This window comes from Prinia subflava, chromosome 5, assembly GCF_021018805.1.
Source record: "Prinia subflava isolate CZ2003 ecotype Zambia chromosome 5, Cam_Psub_1.2, whole genome shotgun sequence".
Taxonomy (NCBI): domain Eukaryota; kingdom Metazoa; phylum Chordata; class Aves; order Passeriformes; family Cisticolidae; genus Prinia; species Prinia subflava.
Window position 1 is genome coordinate 41,506,397 of NC_086251.1, and position 5,288 is coordinate 41,511,684.

The following is a 5,288-nucleotide window of genomic DNA, read 5'->3' on the forward strand; positions in this document are numbered from 1 at the left end:
TAGCATGTACTCCAGCAGGGCAAGACGGAGAAGAGAGTGAGGCAAGAGCTGACCTGAATTATGTGCCTTGCATGAGTTAAAAACAAGTGAGATCAAGAAACTGGGCCGTCTGGAACAAACATCCCTAAAACAGCCTGAAATATGCAGGACTTCCTTACTGAGTACTGCCTCTGCCCTTTGCTTGAACAGCAGATCTGGGCAGGAGCCCAAACAAAAGTCCTCGGGCCAAAGGGAGAAACTGCTGCTGGCGAACTGCAGATGGCACAGGAAGAGGCAGAGTCATCCCTGGGCCGATGCTGCAGGCAGGACAGACACCTGCAGCCATTCCATGCAGTTCTGAACAGCCGTGCACGAGGGCCATCCCGTATCCTGGCTGTGTAAGGACTTGTTTACAGAAAAGCTTACTGGAAAACATGAGACAAAGTAGAGGAGGAGACAGAAAACAAACTCCTGTGGAATTCCCTTTACCCCAGACTGTTCATGGAGATCAGTGCGCCCAAGTGCACAGGTAGGACAGCCCATATTGCACAGGCACATCTACCCCATGCACAGAGGCCGAAAACATGTATTTGTCCCACAGCTGCATGAGCCCGTGCACACTTTTAAAGTGCACAAACCTATATGGAGGGAGAAACACTACCATGTGCTAAACGGGTGTCTCATATTCACCCATTTATTCGTACATGAGCCTTCTGTTTGGGCATATCCCTGGTGTATGCCTGTTCTGAGCATACCCACTAGCCCAGCTCTGCCCCAGTAGCTCTGTCAGTACTGTGAAACTTTGACTCAGCTGATAGCAGCAGAGTCAAATCCTTTCTTGGAGAATGGCAAGCAGAGCACATTTCTGCAGTCATTGGGGAGGGAGTGCTGTGAATGCATAATACTTGTTTGCAGAACAGTACAGACAGGGATTCTGCTGGATTTCATCTGGAGGTGATTAAATAATTCATTCTCAATAATATTGAGAATTTTGGCAACATTTTCACTGAACAAATATTCACAAATACATTTCCATTCGTTAGCTAACTTTGGCTCTTACATTCCATTTAATATGCAGCTCTACCGAATTTTGGTTCCAGGTAGGAAAATAAGCTGGAGCCTGTAAGATGAGTGGATCCTAGTAGATTTTAGCCAGTTTTGCAATCAGCAGGTGGCATTTATCTAATTGTCTCTTTGTGAGAAAGGGCTTTGCTATGCAATATTTTCTTAAGCAGTCTGGGAATCCCAAAAGTGTTTATTGAGACACCTAGGCATTTATAGTATGTACAACTTCTGTCTGCATTTTCTTTAAATTCTTTAGTTTGTAAATTCTCAGAAGTACCAGGTTTGCTGTTTTTCACTTTGACCTGTGTGCCCTGTTTATTGTACTTTGAAGAAATTATTCTTCTTTGGAGAGTATTCTGCATGTCAGTAAGATGAGCAGGTCCTCTGAAGGTAACAGGCATGTTTTTTTCAGGGTCGCTGTTTTGAGGAAGCCTTAGAAAACAAACCTTCTTCTATCTTTCTCCGGCTGCCAAAACAGATATGAAACAAAACTTTGCAGGTTAGTCCTGTGGGTTTTTTCCTAAACAACCTCAGTACAGCCTGCTCTGTTCCTGACTTGCAGGAGTCTAGATCATTGTCAGGCTGTTAAAGAATTTGCTTTTATTCCAGGCTTTCTGAAGTTTACTTTTCCCATCTCTTTCCATCCATCTCAGTTTAGTTACAAATCTCTCTCCTCCTGGGAATTTCTCTGCTCTGCTAGTGAGTCCACATCCTTTTATATGGCTCATAAAGAGCTCATGGACTCCTGGGAGGTTCAGAAGACTATAATGAATAACTCAAAAATAATCATTCCACCACGTAGAAATACTGAGAGGCTCTAATTTCTATTGAGGACAAATCATACAAATGTGGCCCTTCTAAGCCAAATCCATTTTAAAATAGAATATTTCAACAATCACTGGAAGACTTTTAAGAGATAAAAAACTTCTCACTGTCCAGACATCCCCTTTATTAAATGCCTCATCTAATTCATTGGAATCTCTCCATATTAGGCATAATACCAAACACTAAAATGTATCAGGTAGAAAGAAAGATGAAAGTGAAATTGGGACTTGAATTGTCACAGAAAATTACTTCATAATGTTAAATTGAACTCATGGCCACAGTCCCATGGAAGTGAGTATTTTTCACAGAAAGAGACAGATCCTTAGTCTTGGCTGTACTCTATGTATGTATTAAGTTCAAGGACAAAGGTGGTCTTAAACCACCCTTGGTGTCACCAGTCATAATGTGCTGGGTTCTCTGATGTAAATTAGAGCAGGCAAATGAGTCTCACTAAAGGGGTTTGATATTTTTCTAGATGTTGCAAATCAGTCACAGGCACAAAGTCAAGACCCTTTATTGTGGGTGGGTTCACAAAGCCTGGCAGTAAAATGTGCCACAGCACTTCTCTATCTGGAGAAGTGAAGACTCTCCAGCAGTCTAGGGCCTACACTAGAGCCCCATCTATTCACCAGCACTACACTGCAACCTGCACCTTTCCACCAGCTTCACAGTGTGGAAGCAATAAGCTCTTTGGACTTCTTTGTAAATCAAGAGTTACAGCAGACTAGGCATATACTATCTTTTATTCCTACTGCAAAGTGTTTTCCAAATAAATGTTAGCTATTCTTTCCTTTCCTGAGAATGAGGATGTTCCTCCAGTGTATGAAAAGGAAAATTCTGCCTTTTTTATTTTAAAGGGATACTTTTATTTTAAATGTGAGAGAACATGGTTTCTTCACCCATCAGCTTCTCAAAAGAAAACTATGATTTCTGTGAAAAAATGTGAAGCCAAATAGAAAGAGGTGACAACATGATCTTGAAGTACTACAGTCTGTTTCCCCCTTTCCCTTTTTCTTCCTTTTTCTTCCTTTTTCTTCCTTTTTCTTCCTTTTTCTTCCTTTTTCTTCCTTTTTCTTCCCTTTTCCTCTGCTTCCTAATCCAACACTCTCTACCTTCTCTGTAGTAGGAATCAATGATTTCAGTAATACAAGTTTTAGCAAAGCTGGCATCTGTAAAAGCTAGGTAGTTTGGAGCCAGGGCTCTGTACCTTGCAGTGTGCTTCTATTTTAGTTACTGCTGGCATATCCTTCAATCACAGCATGGGATTAAGTACACAGGTTAAGTACACGGGACAGACAATTCTGTCCCCTTAGTATAAAACTGCATCACTGGGTTCCCATCCTTTTTCTTCCACTTCAGTGAGCTGCAGCTTTTCCCTGCTCCTATTTCCACTTGTGATAGCTTATGCCAAGAGCATTAAGTAGTGCACTGCCCCCTCCCCTTCCCCTTCCCCCTCTCTCTCTCCATCCCCATCCCCATCCTCCCAGCCCCAACCCCCACCCCTGAGGAATGAAGTTGCTGAATTGTATTCATAGGTCCCATTCTACTCTGTATAAAATTAAAGGTTTACAGAATCCAGTTCGGTTGCCGTGGTATCTAGGAAAGTCTTCAGAAGCACAGGCAATAGCAAACCAGGCCTAGCTTTGCTTAAGGGACTTCTCTGAAGGAGGGAAGAGGAGCCAGTGCAACCCCTGTGGATTTAGGAAACAAATAAGCAGCTTCTCATGAAAGGAAACAAGCGATTTCCCTGGAAATTGCAAGGGCATTGATCACCTTTTCAGTACTTTGGCTTGAGTGGAGAATCCCTCAGTCTCTCCTGCCACATCCCAATGGGGCCTGAATGAATTACAAAAAAGCAACAGGGTGGTCATGTTCTGGTAGTGCAGTGCTGGGGAAGGCTGAAGGGACAGCAGGGAGCTACCATGTGTCTCTGTTTCTGGGTGACAGTACTGAAGCAGGACAGCCAAGCTACACTGCAGAACTGACTCATCTGTTCTACACCACCAACCACCAGCATTTTGGAGAGACTTCTCTAGCAACACTAAAACATGGGCTAAATTGGTCCTTAAGCCCCCCCCCCATCAGTTTTTTCTGAGGGATGGCTTTTTTCTCCTGGTTTTACCTTTCCCTCTTGCTACCCTCCCTGTATTCACATCTGGCCTGATCTCTGTGGGAGCTTGGACAGCTCTCTCTACCTCCCGTTTGATGTCTGGGGTAAGCAACACCAACATCCATCCCAGAGAGATAGGCTTTGTGGGAGTAATGTTTGGTGAATTCATGTCTACAATCACTTTGAGGTCCTCTAACAGTCTCACAATAGAAAATGACTATTTTTGATTGCTGCTGTCTCTCCCATAGGCCAGTTCTTGGGAGAACTTCTCATCATGATGCCCTGCCTAAAGCTCTCGTGCCCTTTATGCAGGGACGTGACAGTTCCTGAGCAGAGCCTCCTTCACACAAGTTATTTCTGTATCAGCGTTGCTGCACACTAGGCTGCTTAAATCCGGTGCAATCCAGGAAGAGGTGATTCCTCCTCTGCCTGCCCTGCTCACAGCGCGTTGTCACCTACTCTGTGAACCACGCCAGATGCTGCAGCTTTGCTTTTACTTGGGGAATTACATGCTAAGGTGGTTTCTCCTTCCCATCCCCCAAATCTCCAGTCACAAAAACAAGCAAATGCTTGTGAGCTAATCTTGTGCAGAGACTTTATTAAATAAACACAACTGGTACTGGTGACTTGTTTGTTTGGGGTTGGTTTTTTTTTTTTGTTTTGCATTTGCTATCTTTGGAAAGCTAATCCTCCGGAGTCCACCCAGCGATTTCAGTCACCTCCAAATAACACTTACTAACAACCTTAATAAATCCATCTCCTAAGCAGCAGTCACTACTGCCTGGCACTGAATTACACAGAACCCCTCAGAAGCTCTGCTTCAGCTGACGCCCTTGTTTATCTTGATCATAAGTGAAATGGAGCACTTGCTCTATACATTCTCAAACCCCCTCGAACGCCTCTTTTGGGCAGTGTGACTGCACACACTAATGAAGAGGAAGGCGGTCAGGAGGATGTGACTTGCAGGCTTCTTCCACCCTGCTCCAAGCCAGCTGCTGAGCACTTCTCACAAGGTTGCTTATATCTGGCTTAAGAGAGACATATGAAATGTATGTGTAGCCATAAACAGAGCAACTGTTTGATTTCTAGGGAAAAATTAAAGTTCATCATCAAAATATTGGTCCTAATCAAAGCAGGGAAACCTCAGGACATATTCTTCACACTTTTGGTGGCTGGTCTAAGTCCTCATGGCAAGAGATGGGGTGTCAGGACATAGACATTCTATTCTCATCTATTTACTTGGCTTTGTGATATTGAGACAAGTTATAAAAGGAGAGATCCATCCATCAGAGCTCCATCCATAAGCACT

General features: G+C 43.6%; 1 long non-coding RNA gene across 1 annotated transcript; it reads left to right on the top strand.

The window, feature by feature from the left end:
* The first annotated feature begins 239 nt into the window (after positions 1-239).
* On the top strand, positions 240-5,015 carry LOC134550609 (uncharacterized). Its single transcript, XR_010080374.1, has 3 exons — positions 240-508; positions 1,457-1,543; positions 4,228-5,015. It is a non-coding gene; the product is annotated as an uncharacterized LOC134550609 (long non-coding RNA).
* The last annotated feature ends 273 nt before the right edge of the window (positions 5,016-5,288 follow it).